The following is a 16867-nucleotide window of genomic DNA, read 5'->3' as shown; positions in this document are numbered from 1 at the left end:
AACATTAGAACAGCTTGTCTGGATTCAATCAATTACTTTAAATTAACATTCTTTTAAAGCTCGAAGCCCAAGTTTTATCAAAGTAACAAGCAATGGAGACATGGTCATTACTTGTTGCATGGGAAACAGTTCACCGGCACACCACTTGATACCCTGCGCATGATACCTTTCCTTTCTGAGTAAATGCTTCAATATTTTCGCTGCTAAATTAAACAGAATTTAAATCTAACATTTGAACAGAAGAGGGTTATGCAGGTATTGTATAAATCAAATAATGAATATTTATGAAACAATCAGCAGCATAGCCAGGATTCTGAGCAGGGGGAGGGGGAGTAGGGCCTTCACGCTAAAGTTGGGGGGGGGGGCTGACTGGATGTTGGACATATACCTGTACATAATCGGGATCACGTCAGGATATGCAAGGGGGGAGACGATTCTTCATGGGGGATGGCTCCTCCCCAGCCACACCACTGAGTTTAATGGTGAGAATAATTTCATGAGATGACGTTCTACGATGCATATTTGTGTACTATTACATGGACGCGGTTACGGGAGCTATGCCTAATCCTAAATGTAGGGAGGTTCCAAGTGATGAAATTAGGAGTACAAGTTTGTGATTTTTGATAACCCATTTTTAGACTTTCTATATATTATACTTGCTTTGATTTTTGTCGATTATATTTGGTAACAAAATTGCATACATTGTGCTCAGTTTTACTACCGCAGGGCCGTCTCTGCTGGAGTTTACCAAAACACTTACTGGAGGTCATACAGAACAAACGAACTTCAACTTATTTGCATTTTGTACATGTAGTTCGTGATAGCTTGAAATTTTAAATATGGCACATTATCTGGGGTTTTATATAATCAGGATTATTCATTATTTTCCCAATTTCGGTGTCTTAAATTCCTGTAGTCAAATATTCAAGCTCTACTCTCTGAATTGAATTGTATTGTATATGTTGTATACAGTATATCTCTTATTTTATAGACGGCGCGTGTGTGTGCCTCATTAGCTGCACGCGCACGCGCGCACGGACGGCCGGCAGTGCGCAGCTGCGCGACTAGCTAGCTAGCCTAGCGCGCCTGCGCCTACATCATGTACTTGTATTGTACGTGGCTTTTCAACAGGTAGGCCTAGTAACTGTTTCCATTTTTGTTGGAATTTGCATTGCTTTATTTGACCACTTAATGGACTATTTGTAAATGTTTATTCGCTTGTGATTATAGACTAGTTTGACGGCAGATTGGAGGAAATGAAGGATTTCTAAAAGGTGATATTTGGAAGTTAATTTAGGGAGGCTACTGCGGTGAAGGGCTGTAGCCTAGGACTTGGCCCAGCCATGATGTACATGTAGTTTCAACACACTTTATACCTGTGTTTAAGTTACATGTAAGTACATCATTTATTTCCAGAATTCTAACATTACATACATGTACAGTACACTTTATCCGGGCCTACTGAAATGTGCTTGAAATGCCTGGCCTTGTAATTTGGGAAGGCCAGGCACTTGGCATAGATTAGAAGGCAAAATCCCAGGTTTTCTTGTCAGCTCAATAAACTTTGGCATACCTACATGTAGGCCCTAGGCCTAAGTACACTTTATCCACAAACATACAAGCATGCTGTATGTTATAGATTAAGCCTGACTCAAAAGTCACAGGAAAACTTGGTTCCTGATAGTAACTTCTGCGAATAAGTCGTCAGTTGCTGTGGAGATCAGTGGATTTTCAAAGACTCAAACTTGACCTTAGACCTTCTTCTGGACTCTGACTCAAACAATGAAAACTTGGCTACCATGACTTGGCCCAATCCCCCTCCCTGATGTTTAACTTTTATTTTACTGTGCAAGACTGGTGGTCTATGCATTTATAAATTACATGTATATGTCTGTGGTGCTGCGGCATGCGCAAAATGGGAAAACTGGACACGACAAGGTTTGGAACGCTCCTTGGTACAGTATGTTTGTAAAGATAGGCTAATTGTCCAAATACAAAGGATTTGCAGGGAATCATGCAAATACATTTAGTTCATGGAATTTTGAAAGTTTCCATGATAGACTTAGTAGTTTACAGTTTAATGAGTTGAAGTTTGTTCTGTAGTGTGACATGTTACAGTAGACTGCCAGAAGTCATTCAGTCTGTCATGTCTGTGCTGGGTCCGATGTCCATGAGTGGGATGGGCGTCGGACCCTTCAGCTCTGGGGGTAGATTCATTTAAGTGACACAGATTCCGCTTTTTTTCAATCAAATTTTCCCTTGAGAATGAGAGCAACCATTAAGCTTGAGATACCCAGGCTAAAGAAGGTTTTTTTCACCAAAAATCACAGACGGTTTCCTCATCATTCTTCCATTTTCTTCCCAAGGATCGCACCGTACTGTACATTTTGTGTTCATCCCACAGTGCACATGCAGCGACAGCCAAGGGCCAGTATAGCCGAGCTACATGTAGTACCGCATGTCATTTCAACTATTTTTGGAGATGGCAGTGTTTAACCTGTCACAGCTAGCAAAGCACTTGGCCTGATGGTATCACTCCAGTCACACATCTCAGAGGCCACTCGTGCGATAATAACAAGATTCCACTCCCTCCTTGATATATAGACAAACTGATCTTGCTATTGGCCATTGGCCAGCGCATACATGTGCACTGAGCATGTGATGCACATAGATCATTCAGTACAATGTGATTGTTGGGAAGGAAACAGGAGATACATTGTATGTGAGTAAACCCTCCAATTTTTCAAAATAAGATTAGTTTTAAAGTCTAAAAAACTGGCGTTAATTTGACAATTTTCAAGAGCTATACATGTAGGTACCTTAAGGTTGCATCACCGGTCATAATATTTCAAAGGCTGGATTAAAAAACAGATGGCATGGCAAACCTTTATAAACAAACATGGGTGCAAGTCACACAGATAAGTGACTTTAGAACATCCTTTAGGCACACCCTACAGTTCTTGGGGTAAACCTCCTAAACATGGCGAATGTCTTTTCTCCATCAATCCTGTTCTTATTCTCAGCCTGGGCCTGTCACCTAGCCCAGATTGAACAGCACTTTTTGTCTCTTCAGTAAGGGTTATGTACATATACATGTATGAGACCTACATGTACATGTAGGTGGGACCATGAGAGGGCGCAATTGTCCTAGCAGCGGAGGCTCCTTTGGTAGGAACTGCACCACAGGAGACTATGAAGTACACGCATCACGGTTGCGTCACTACCAGTAAATCAACTCTCCCCACCAACATGCATGACATGGCTCTTTTTGACCAATGAGGGGGTGCTTCTGCTCAAGGTGGATAGACCTACATGTACATTTCAGAAAGAATTCCATGATGTTTGATGATGTACACTTTTCCGGGCTTTTCTTCCCACCTCTCAAACTGAACATTTCTTCATTGTCTTCTTCACTCATTATCATCCTGTAATTGGCGCTAAATGCACTGTTGGATGATCAAATTAATAAATGAAATAAATGTAGATGTAAGGTGGATGCAGCTTGACACCCTTTGCACAAATCTACCATGGGAGGAGAAACCTTATCTGGTCCAAAATGTTCAAGTGTTTTTTAAGTGAATACCAGCAACATTTTCACTGCTAAATGTTGACCTTTTAGGACACTTTTTTATTGCTTTGAGATGGCTGGTGGTGCCTATACTAATACTGTTAGGTCACTGTAGTGAAATATTAGTGGCATCAGTGATGGATTTCTTTCTGTACATGTAGGCCTACATCTCGACTAACATTGAGGATGTTAAGTAATCGTGCCATTGCATCGTGATTGTTGGTGTTGCCTCACTTGGCGCACTTGAACAATCGCCCAAAACCCCACATAAACATTTGAGAAGTTCTGTATTAATGATTTCTGTTATTACCTCAATTTACATACACTTAAACAAAAGTTTGTGAGAAAATTATTTTTAGTTTTTAAGCAAGTTTAGAAGTGTCCATTTTGTATTGAAGGAATAAAAATGGAAAATAGAACCAAAATAAAATTTTCATTGGGAAATTGTAGTGGGTGAGTAAAATCAGGAGTTGTGAATTAGATGTGGGAGTTTGATGAAATTTCACATAGTTTGAAATTTGAAGTAAAAATGTTGCTCCAGCATGGCACTGGAGGCAAAAAATCAAACTGCCCCAAAGTTAGGGGCGCGCAGTTAGGGGGTTTCAACAATAAATGAGGGATGTTGCTGTGACTACAGTAAAAGCTGAAGAGATGCATTGTTTTTATTTTTATTGTAGGAGGAAGTTATTAAGAGAAGATGATGGAGCAAGGAGTGACCAATGATTGGGCAGCATCAGTGGAGAGCACAGAACCTGAGTAAGTTCCTTCCCAGCACCTGGTTATTCAATGACAAGCTGGATTGAGAAAGTAAACTTTGTTCCTGCAAGTTTACTCGGTCTCCTGCGTTCGCATACCCCTGTCAAGCCTACATATGCAAATTTCCCATGTGCCTATTATAATTTGCTGAAAAGACTTGATTATGCATGCTGCCCCTTGACCCTCCACAATGCATTGCGGTCTCGCTGCCATGTTCGTCCTTCTTTTCTCAGCGCCTATCGTTTACGGACGTGTCTTTATGGCATTTTTGAAGTTTCAAGTTCCATCCCTTTCGCTTTTGTGAATTGACTTGATTCCTGTTACGAAATAAAGAGTGATTTCTTATCTCTTGGTAAGAGTGCTTATTTTTACATTTCCTTCTTTTTGCATGCTGTGTTTTTCTGTGTTGTTCTTTTCTGCCCCTCTTTTTCTGTGCATCTTATACAGGTTTGGGTGTGACCTACTATGATGCGTTGTGCTGGGTATGGCCGTGGAATAAGGCTGGGAAGCCCTTTGTTCTCTATGCAGTGCGTACGTTCAAATAATACAGCCCAACGCTATACGGGTCTGGCCGCGGAGTGGGGCTTGGTGGGCTGCCCCACTCCTTTGTGGTGCAGTTTTGCGTTATCCGATTAGCGGCCATGACGAGGAGAGACCCAGTGGAATGAATAGGCCGGGGGTGAGCGTGGTCTGCCGCAACAGACCCCAGGCCTTTATCTTCAGATCAGGCTGAGCTCAAAGTACCACAACATGCCTAGATCGCTAATGACCACTACCAGGATTGATCGGGCTGAGAGAGGGGTGTCGTAACAATGCCTGTGATCACTGATGACTACCCCACCCACCTACCCACTGAACTGACGTGCTGAATTCGTACTTTACCTGTGGTCATCAGCGCCCACCTTGCACCAACAGATCGGGTTGAACGAGTTATGCCGCAACAATGCCCTTGATCATGATTGTTTGGGAGTAATGAGCCGTTCCCCATTCCTTTGTGCTGCAGGTCCCGGGCATGGCTACCAACCGCATCCCCGGACGACTCTACTGACCGATGGCTCAGCAGGGCCCACAGGGCGACGGTTCGCCATCTGCCCCGGGTCCCTCACCGGCTACTGCTCGCCGTGTAGCACCCGCTCGGAAGTCAACTCCCTCGAAGTAGGCAACGAGTTCCACCGCGGGTTCACTGCGCTCCACCGCTTCTGCCACGGGCGAGTCAGCTAGCCAGCATGATGCCCAGCCTCCCTTTGCCGTGGATTACGGCGCCCCCTCCGGACTGCTTCACCGTCGTGGCTTCCGTCCACCACACCTCATCCGCAGTTCTGGCCTGCAGATGGATTCTGGTCATGAGGCCATCAATCCTGACTTGGGATGCTCCTCCCAGGAGATGACCGATCACTCAGGGGATCCCCGCCTGGTTTTTCCTCCAACTGTTCCGGCCTCCAGTTCCCCCGTACCGGCAAAAACTAAGAAGCGCAAGGCCAAGTCATCATCTTCGGCCTCTTCTTCATCCAAGGTTAAGAAGAGACACCACTCCCGATTCGGATCCTCCCCCGTGGATGGCGATCCTCCAGTCTCTCACAGAGGCTTTCAGCTCTCTCGCTCGCAAGATGGACTCTAATCCTCAGCTGGCCGCGACAGTACCAGACCCGGAGCCCACCTGGCCGTCCCTCCTCCCTCACACGGGGCCCTCTCGTAGACCGAGGCGAGTTTTATTCTTCAACCAGAACCGTCCCCTCAACCAGTCGCAGTGTCAGAATCACCTCCGCCTCATGGTTGCTCGTTATGCTCGGAACACGGGTCGGCTCCTCCCACCTGTCTTCAGCCCGTCTCCTCGGAGGATAATGACATCGACTCGGTGGCTGGTCTGACCCAGCCGGAGAGTCACCCGTGCCTTCTCCAACGGGACATGATCCACATCCTTGGACTCCCATCGCCAGACCCCACACCGTCTGAACAGGGACACTCTTTGTTCAAACGCCACCCTTCACGCCTTGAGTTGGCTGAACCCATCTTCCCGGAATTTCCTTTAGACCATTCCTGTGTGGAGATGATGAACGCCCTCGTAAAGGTTAAACGCTTGGCCACAGCTCCTCCCAGGGCCCTGTCCTACTACTGTTTTCCTCTAGAGGATGTCTCTCGCTTCTTGTCGTCCCTGATGCTGCGATAGACAAGATCTCGTGTGATTCTGGCAAGCGCAATATTTTTCGGGATAAGGACAAGGCCAACCTTGAAACAGTTCTCTGCCGCGTGGACTCAGCGTCTCGATTCGGCCTCCGGTGTTCAGCCTTCCTCCTCCTTCTTTTGGAGTATATTGCCTAGGCTTGTGAAGAGGACTCTCCAATCTCCCCAGACTTTGGGCTCGACGAGGGACTCAACTCGATTTTTGAGCAATTTACATGAATCTCCCTTCTTGCCACTTCTAACCGCAGAGCCAACACGGTGGATGCCATGAACATCCCCTACGAATCTGTCAAGATTCCAATTCCCGTTGGCGACCACCTGGGCAACTTCACAGGTTCTGGGGGGAGATCACCGCAGACAGCTGGGTCCTCCCCATCATTGCCTACGACTACTCCCTTGAGTTCACGAGTCCCCCGCTGTCCAGGTCTTCCGTTCCATTCCTCCCCGATGCGACAAATCCAAGCGCCTGGCTCTGGAGGAGGAGATCTCAACGTTGTTGCGCAAAGGAGCCATAACACCGGTACATCCAAACCAATAATCCACTGGTTTCCTTTCGTCCTTTTTCCTGACACCCAAGAAAGAAATGGGAAAATGGCAACCGATAATCAGTCTGAAACCGCTCAACAAGTTCATCAAGCCAAGGCGGTTTCGAATGGAGACACTGAGTGTGGTTCTGTGCTCCCTACCAGTCCTGTGCTGGGCCACCTCCATATATCTGCAGGACGCGTATCTCCATATCCCAATACACGAACAGTTTTGCAAGTTCCTCCGCTTCAAGTACTCTGGCCAAACCTACCAGTTTCGGGCCCTTCCCTTCGGCCTCTCAACCTCACCTAGGGTCTTTACCAGGATCACCTAGACTGTCGCCACCTACCTACCTGGACAACTGGCTGATCGTCGGTCACTCCCCCGACGAGGCCAGAGCCTGCACCTCTCTCACCCTCGATGTCACGACTCGCCTGGAGTTCCTCGTCAACCAAGACAAGTCTGGCCTTGACCCAGCACAGCGGCTGACCTACATGTACCTTGGGGCGATCCTCGACCTTCACAGAGGCATCGTGACCCCGACACCGGAATGCATCCTGAACCTACAACAATGCGTCGTTCAGTTTTTGTGATCCAAAGCACCTCCGGCGCTGGCCTGGCTCCGTCTTCTCGGACTAATGGCCAGTTTGGTCGACCTCGTCCCATGGTGTCGACTTCAACTACATCTCCTGTCTCGGTCCTGCCCCAAGAGCGACCTGATTTCTACCTCAGTCCCTCTCCCACTGGAGGTTCACAATCACCTCCGGTGGTGGACCGTCAATGAGCACCTGTCGACCGGTCGTCCTTTCGCTCCCTCCAGACCGAACATCACAATGGCAATGGACGCGTCGCTATTCTGATGGGGGGCCTCCCTTCCTCCATTTCACACATCCGTGGTTTGGGACTCTTCCTTCCGCAACAAACACATCAACCTGCTGGAACTTCAGACAATATTCAATGCCCTTCGTCTCTTCCAGCGGCACTTAGTGGGTCTCTTGGTTCAAATCCACAGCGACAACTCCACAGTGGTAGTGCATCAACCACCAAGGCGGTACTCGCTCCCCCCAGCTTTGCGTGTTTACATGGCAGATCTTCATGTGGGCAATCGATCATGGAATCTCTCTCCAGGCAGCTCACATAGCAGGAACAGCCAACAGCATAGCAGACGCTCTCTCCCGAGGCACTGTCCGTCCGACTGAGTGGACTCTTCATCCGAGCGTGGTCAGGCAGATCTTCGAGGAGATCGAACGTCCCCATGTTGACCTCTTCGCATCAGCCGACAATACTCATCTTCCGACATTCTGCTCCAGGTTTCCTCACCCACGAGCCTGGGCGACGGACGCTCTACAAGTGGACTGGTCCGGCCTTCTGTCCAATGATCATTCAGAGCATCAGGCCTTTCTGCAGACGCTGCATCCATGGCAGCATGGGGCCAATGACCGTCCACACGCAGAACTTACAACAGTCGACTACAACATTTTAATAGATGTGTAACGACCACTATGTTTTTCCAAATGAAGCTTCTGTGAGCTGAGTTGCACACTTTTTCATGTATCTCTTTCAGTCGGCCTCCAGAATGCCACCATCTGCAACGACCGGCCGGCTGTCCATTCAGGGTTCAGCGACGGGTCAACGATTTCTGATAACGCCGCCATCCACCATCTCCTTTGGGAAATGTTTGTCGAGCGTCCTCACATGAAACGCCTCGTTCTGTCTTGTGATCTTGGGAGCATCTTGCGTGTTCTCGCCTGTCCACCCTGCGAGCCGCTTTTGTGCATCTGACCTCCATCTCAGCATCAAACTGGCGTTCCTCCTGGCCGTCGTTACTTCCAGATGCGGCAGCAAAGTGCATGCTCTGTCAACTGCTGAAGGTCACATAGTTGGGAACCGCATGGAGTTGCCTTATCCCAGCCATTGAGTTCCTGACAAAGTACCAGACACCTACGTTCCAGCCTCCAAACATATTTATCCTCGATATAACGTCTCTTTCGGGAGATGACTGACAAAAAATGGTGTCCAGTTCGTACTCTTAAGTGGTACCTCGCCAGGACCAAGCATCGTCGTGAACCTGGTTCCAGACTCTTCATCACTACCACAAAAGCCCTTTCATCCAGCGGCGAAAGACGCTATTGCTCGGTGACAACCTCGGCCATTATCTGCGCGAACCAAGACTGGCCGACTCGGCATGACAAGAAGACTCGTTCTCTTATCAGAGCCCATGATGTTCATGCCTCCTCCACGGCCTGGTCATAATTCAGAGGCATTTCCTTGGCGGATATATGCCAGGCGGCTTGCTGGAAATCCCCCTCCACCTTCACCGAGTGCTACCTGAAGGATTTTCTGAGGAGCGAGACAGCTCACGGCGCAGCAACTAGCGCCGTTCCACACCGAACAATGAACTCCTCATTGTAGATACCTTTTCCTCTGGTGAGTGTTCGCTTGGGTAACGCCAGCCTTTGTTCTTTAGTAACTACACTCCCGTCGCCGACCCTCCTCAGCATCACATTAAGGAGTTATAGAAGAAGGTCCAGTTTTAGAGGCAGGAGGAAACCGGAGTACCCAGAGAAAACCTGCAAGAGCGAGCATGGACTGGAAACCAAATGCACTTAAAGCCTGGGCCAAGCCGGGACTCGAACCCGGGCCTCATTGGTGCAAAGCGAGGAAAGAACCGCTACGCTAACCCGCTATCCCTCACATGTACTTTGTCCAAAGACTGTGTGTAAAAAGGCCCACCAGTAGATATCAGAAACAAAATGAACAATTCTATACAAAAACCTTTGTACTGTGACTTCCTTTGTCTGACAAAGTCGACAATTCAATGCAGCTTTCCACTAAGGAAAGATACTGCTTACATTTTTTGTTCATTTTTTCAATCTTTTATGATGAAGTCACCACTCTGTTTTCACTGCTGAAGTTAACACCTAGAGTCGGGGATGACATCCATATTTTATCTCCTTTTTTTTCCTTCTCAAGAAGCGGGCTCAAGAGAGATCAAGGTCCATTGAGGACCCAAGTGACAGCCACTCTGACAGTAATATGGAGCAAGAACAGTGGATGGAGAAAACAGCAGGTAGATAAGCTGTCACTTGTCAGTCATATCTGCCATCTGTGAAGAAATCAATTTTTGCAGGTAGATTTGGCCCTGGTACTTCCTAACGTCTCATCTCTAAAAGAGCTTGGTTACATTGGACCACTTCACAGCCTGCGGCAATCCCCCAAGAATTGGGTTGTCCAATGCTGGATTTTTGTACAATTTTCGTACTGTGCATGTCTTTCCTTCTCCAAACAAATATTGAAGTTTTATCTCAATCTGTCATATATGGTTTGACAGTCACTTGGAAGTTGGGAATAGCAGCAGAAAGTGTACATTCTTGGTTGACCTCTCTCAGCAAAAAAGGTGCTGTGCAAGAACCGTAGGTTGGTTTTTCACAAAAATGGTGTCAGAATGACCAAAAAGAGTTATTCAAAGAAACTCCGAAGGCTTCTGGAAAATGTGTGACATGTGACCTGTCACCACAAAATGAGCTGAAAGTTGGAATTTTCAAAAATTGAGATACTGGTATTTTTTAGTTCAGCAGAAAGAGATCTTTCCAATGGCATGTACATGGAACACTTAGGGTGAAAGTATAGGGTGACAATGTGGCAGTATTCTGGCAGCTTTGCATCTCTGTTTCTGGCATTGTTTCAACACTTCAGTCCAGGCATGAATGATGCTATCGTCAAAATTAATAAGAAAATGACATTTTTTAACGTGATTTTCCGAAATATTTGGAATTGATTGGAGACGGATTACTCTTTCCAAATATTACAAAACCCCTGAGGAAATGTCATGGAAATCAATATTGTATAAGGGTGATTTTGATGGTGGTTATGGATAGTGGCTATGGTAGTCTTCGTTTATTATACCTAACAAATTTTCTGTGCAAAATGGCATTAAATGCCATGGCAATTGTCATATTTTTGTTTTGGAAAGTGCAGGAAAGGTCACTGAATTGGATTTCGTTGGAACCTTGCTTGTAACAATCAGGGCCCAATTTCTCGGCGCTGCTTAGCACATGATTTCACGCTTACAGAGGCTCTGCATATTTCATGCATACCGTAAACAGTAAGTACAGCCAAATGCATCCTAACCTTGGAAGAAAGATTTGCTTCAACTTAGTGATGTAATAACAGAAATTTCTATCCACACGCAGCCGTTAGCACAAGCACCCCGAGCACTGCCCTGAAATAGTGCTCAAGGTTAGCACATTTTTCTGCTAAAGTTAGCACGATTTTTCTTCTGACTATGTTAAGAAGCCCCATGAAATTGGGCCCTGACTCCACCCAGCCTGTTACCCCCTGCACTCCCCAGCACTGAATGGTTTTTATGAATTTAACAGCAACCCACAATAAGAGTCTGTGTGGTGATGGGTTGAAACGTGGATGTTTTGCTCATGTGGGGAAAAGATTATTGTTACAGTGTGACTGAAAACCTTGGGTGACCTTTTCTTCTTGTTTTTTTTTTTTACATTTTTCCTTGTGTTTAGATTTGGGAAGGCCTCCTTGCCAGGTGAATGTACTGCCATGGCTGCCTACATGAACGTTAAGGCTGGCTGGCGTCATGGTGCGAGTGGACAGACCGATGTAATCTCTATAAAGTGAAGAGACAGGTTATGTCATAAGTAGCACAGGTAAGAGTCCTGTGTTTCATATCATTGCTGACTTTCTGCAAGGATGAATCCGGGAAAGGGGGAGGGCGCCTATTGGGGTCATGACCAAAAAAGGAGCAAATATCGTTTTCGTTGGAAAAAAATGAAAGGATCTTTTTGGTCTATTTAATTTCTCTTCTTTTGAATAATGGAAATGTAGCTTAACTGCGCAAAAAACTCTTAAAATAAATTTGGCCCCCAAAATCAAGTTTGACATGTCCCCCCTCCCTGAAAAAAAATTGGGTCCTGGATCCACTGGCACCCTTGGGTGCCTGTGGCTAGTTTTTAGGGCAACCCTGACGTAGGGATGGTTGTGTGCAATGTATCAACCAAGCAAGACGAAAGGAATGAGGTTAAACCCTTGTAACCAGGGCAAGCTCTTCACCCACTATACTGGAATTGTTCATATTTTCCTGGCCTAAAGGTCCTTTTCCTTCATGGTTATTTGTTGTTTCGTGACAAATTACCATTGATCACTGGTCCTCACTTCCTGAGACATGTTCAACATGTTCAAGGAGCAATTTGGGTTTCACAGTTTTAATAGTAAAACTCATGAAATGAAGCATCTAATCATAGACATAAAATACCTGTAGACCAACAGCAGGGGCATAATTAAAGGAAAGTCTCCATTATTCATAACCATGAGCAAATGGCTGCCTTGTCCCCAGGGGTTTCATGATTTGCTGTGCAGCACTGCTCTACATCAAAGAAGATGGATTGGGGGCAACTGTGGCAATTGTCCATCAAATGTTATTTGGCCCTGTTTGTCGTTTTATTAAAGTTCTAACCAGGCACAGATTATTTTTCTTCCTCATAATATTGCCCGTTATTACAAGCCATTAGTAGAAGCTAAGGTGCATATTATGTAAAATTCAGCTAAATTCCTGACATCCCTGTTGTTTAGTGAATATTTTGAAAAGCCAATTTAACATATTTTCTCAAGTTTTATCTGACAGAGCACTGAGAACTGTGTTTCCAAAACATTTCGAAAATAAATTCTAGAAATTAAAATCACGTACCTTGTGGGGATTTGTTCAGGCATTTTGAAAGTGAGCAATGAATATGGACAAAAATTTAAGTGTCTAGAGCTCTTATTTAAAGGAGGATCTACCTTAATTTTGACAAATGTTGAACTAAAAACAAAAAAGGGACCCACTGTGAACTTTTCAAAGTATTTTCAGTCACCATCCAAAATTCCTGACTTGTATCCAACTCAACAGACTTGTGCACACTATTGACGTATTTCTGCCCACACTTTCGGGATCAGTCGTTGATTTCTGTTGGAGCTGTTGGTCCATAGATACTTAAGGTTTGTGGCCTACCCTGATTGATGTTACAGTATTACTGTAAAACAGCACCCTCACTTGTTAGGAAAAGGGAAAGACAAGTTTAAGTGTTAAAAAATGTCACTTTTTGATTAAGTCCTAAAGGGGTGTGTGGAAAAATATTTTTAACAAAAGAGAATAAATCACAAATGCTTTCAGAAGTAATGGGTCAGCAGTGTCAAAGTGATCCTCTTGCCATAGTTCATTTTCTGACATGAAAATTGATGAAAAGCAATAGACACTAACAGTTTTTTATGAAATAAAAGGTGTAGAAATAAGAAGCGTGCAAGGATCTTATAATTTTTGAAGAAATGTCTCAATTTCTGCTGCAACTTAGTTCCTTTTCTGATTAATTTCTTCCCCAGACCTCCTCATATGAAAGCTGTGGGTATGCCCCAGGAGAAGCAGACCATGATGCTGATGAGAAGAGCGCCCTCGCTTCCTTCAAACTGGAGAGAAATCGAAGGAAGATGGAGGACAAGATCCGATGGGACTTCACTTCATGAGAATGTCAAGGAGAGGAAGTAACTCAGATAGATGCCAGTCCTCACCTCCATCACTGAGGAGGAACAGTTTCCAAGATTGCATGTGGGCTCCTCATCGGAATCTTAGGCATTGATTCACAAAAAGGCAAGGAAAGGACTCAGGCTTCTCAGAGATGCAGTTCCTTGCTTCCACCTTAGGTCGAGTTCGGGCGGCCTGTTCTTGACACAGGTTTCTTGTTCTCGCGCTCGAATGGCGGGAACATGACTCAAGAACACTGTTCTTGGAACAGGATCACACACCATCTCCTCGTCAGGGTTTTACAGGAACACACAGAAAAACTCGTGAGATTTTGATTTTTGAACAGCTGCAAAAAGTAGAGAGATGGCTTCCAAAGCCATAGACAATGGGAAGTTTTGCAAAATTAACATTAATTATTTTCTGTAACACAGAAATGAATGTTCCTGTTTGTATAGACAAGAATTCAGCCCATCCAAACATTAACTCTCGAATAACGTAGCCTGCATGGACGCCGCCAGTTGCATGTCACAAACTACCAGCGATAACCGGTTGTTTGTTCCTGGCGTTCGAGCGGCCGACCCACGAACAACAAATAGAGCTGTTTTTCTGAACACACGGGAACAAACTGCCCGAACTCGGTCCTCGTGATGGAGCAAGTCTATCTGCATAAATACACTACTCAAAGGATCAAAGGATTCTACGTAGCGATTAATAATTTAAACAAATGGTATTCACATCATAAAAAATGAGCGTCATTTAATTTGGCTATTTTCTGGCATCAAAACAAGAAACTTCCGCTACAGAGTACTGAAGTCTCACGAGACTGAAAAAAAACTTTGGTCAGCACTTTGTCCAGGTCTTTTATGGCCCTGAAAATGATGTATAAAAAATTGAGTTTTAACCAAGCAATGTGAGGGCGCTGTGTATGAGTTACAATATCACAGTAACCTGGGGGCGCTGTTTATGAGTTACAAATATAGAATGATATCGTGGTAATGTGAGGGCACTGTTTATGAATATATTCCGGTAATGTGAGGGCACTACTTGTGATTGTGAATCACAGAAATGAACCACTTTGAAGATGTATGTATCTCAGCATGAAAAAATTACATGTAACTGTTGAGACCCTTTTATTGAGTGAAGTAATGCAACATCTGACTTGTATCTGTTGGCAAAATGCAAATCTTCCCCCAAATTACACATTTTTATAATTATCTGTAAAAATGATGATTGATACAAAAAATCAACTTTGTGGTTGTCAGGACATGAAAAAAAAAAACAGCTTCACAGTTTTCCAAAACCTAAACAAAAAATGGTAAGAGGTCCAATATTTTGGTCCCTTTTGCTCAAAATGCCCTTAAGTACATTTTACCACACCAGGATTGTATGGCGCTGGCCAGTTTCATTCATGTCATTGTACCCCCCCCCAAACTCTCTAAGACACTCCCAGTCTCTCACCCCTTGCCTCAGAGTCATCCCATCCTTAATTTATGTGCAAAGAGAGTGACAGGTGGCCATTTTGAAGTTGTGCAATACCTGAGCAATACACATTGCCCAATGCTTTTTGACCCTTCCAGCTATTTGGGCTCTGAAACACGACTAACCAATTGCGTAGTCGCACATTTTATGGTGCTCAACCAAACGTGAACATGAGCTTCAATAAGCGAAGTCAATGAGGTACACACGTGGCTGAAATTTTCAAAGACAAACGTCTGATCCTTCAATTTTTTTTGAGTAGTGTATATGTATATTGGTATACAGTGCAATGCTGCTATAATGAACAGGGCAGGGTCCATACACAATGCCTGGTGTAGCATACGGCCCCAACTATTGCGATTTCATTGGTACTGTTCCAATTGTAGCATTTTCATAGGCCTAAAAATCAAAATGTTTCAATTTCCATAAAAGGGGGCAAAATCCTGGCAAAAAGGGCGCTATTTGCTATTTCCTATGTTGATATGTCAGTTGTTACACATACGTGTGTTTTTGTTCGTACTTTCTTTTGTGGCTGCTTGTTTTGCTGTTGCTCATAACATGACCGTTCCAATTTTGGACTTTATTGACATCACAACTTTTGGGTCACTGTCATCAGTCCTAATTTTTTTTTGAAGCAAATTTGTGATGTTCTGTAAAAGTGAGCAGAAAATTTGGGAGCCAAGAGGCATGTTCCATATACCAAATTGTTCAGTATAGTGGCAAACTGTACTTGCATCCAAATTATTCATGACTTGAGAGGTAATCTGTAAATTGAAGACAATTGGTCAGTTTGCTTTTGAAGAAAGACTATTCACCGTTAATTTGTTTTCTTTTCATCGTAACGCATTGACTCATACATGTATTAATGCACATCTAAAAACATTCATGTTTACATTTAAGTTATCAAGACTCCATAGAATGTACATGTATTTCAAAATTTGCAAATAATTACTATTAGGAAAGACTCTAGACACTTTGATACTACTTCGTTTGAGGACTAAAAGCTTATAATATTGCATGCTTTTAAAAAATGAATGGTGTTCCCATTCAGGCAGCCAAAATACCAGCACTGTTCAGTCAACCCAGTGGCTGTTCTGAACCTCACTTTTAACAAGTTCGCCCCCGAACAGATATATTGACTAATGGGAAGCGCCACCAACGTAGTGCTGGATAGCTCAGTTGGTAGAACACTGGTACAGTGTTCCATAGGTCCCAGGTTCCAATCCCACTCCAGTCAATTTCTTTGTTCATCTTTATGAGTTTTTCCTGGGACAAAATTCTATATGCATTTTGTGTTTTCGAAGATGTACAGCCACATTGCCAGAGCATTAGAAAAAAGTCTTTCACTTAAAATTATCACAAAACTGCAAGTTGCAAATGGTTGGCTCAGTGCTAAAAGGTCATTCCTGCAAAAATCTAATTTTTGAAAGCACTCTAAGGGCCTTAATCTGTGCAGGAAAGAAATTTTGGATTTAAACAGTTTTTTATTTTTTAGTATGTTTAAATTTGAACCAATTCTGTTTCCCAAATTAATGTCTAAAAACAATATTTTTCACTAAACACCTAGTGCATTTAAGGACCTTTCAGCACTGACATAAAATTTGTTTCATTTGAAAAATATTACCTTGCAAAAATGCTTTGTAAAACAACCACCATTTATTGCTATAACCAGCTAATTTCTATTTACAAGTGAAATAAATGCTCATTTATTTAAACCAGCAGAACAACTTGTTTGTACATGTATATCTATTTGTAGAACTGCAGTACTTTGCCACTTAACCCTTCTCCTAATCTGGACCATTTTACACTGCCAGAGTTTAAGGCACATCTGTTTCCATCTTTAG

The 16867-nt window shown here is 44.1% G+C and overlaps 1 long non-coding RNA gene across 10 annotated transcripts; it reads left to right on the top strand.

Moving 5' to 3' along the window:
* The first annotated feature begins 566 nt into the window (after positions 1-566).
* Positions 567-16750, top strand: LOC110983054 (uncharacterized). 10 transcript variants are annotated; one of them, XR_015427034.1, is made up of 7 exons: positions 567-1131; positions 4246-4324; positions 4772-4851; positions 10004-10100; positions 11009-11135; positions 11557-11700; positions 13409-16750. It is a non-coding gene; the product is annotated as an uncharacterized LOC110983054 (long non-coding RNA). The 10 variants fall into 10 exon arrangements; XR_015427037.1 differs by having other exon boundaries at positions 11004-11135; XR_015427043.1 differs by lacking the exon at positions 11009-11135 and adding an exon at positions 5328-9457 and having other exon boundaries at positions 575-1131; positions 10007-10100.
* Positions 16751-16867: the final 117 nt, after the last annotated feature.

This window comes from Acanthaster planci, linkage group LG10 (genome assembly GCF_054643075.1).
Source record: "Acanthaster planci isolate LZ-2023a linkage group LG10, COTS_SCS, whole genome shotgun sequence".
Taxonomy (NCBI): Eukaryota; Metazoa; Echinodermata; class Asteroidea; order Valvatida; family Acanthasteridae; genus Acanthaster; species Acanthaster planci.
The sequence above is the reverse complement of the archived record's forward strand: the minus strand, read 5'-3'. Positions and strand labels throughout refer to the sequence as shown.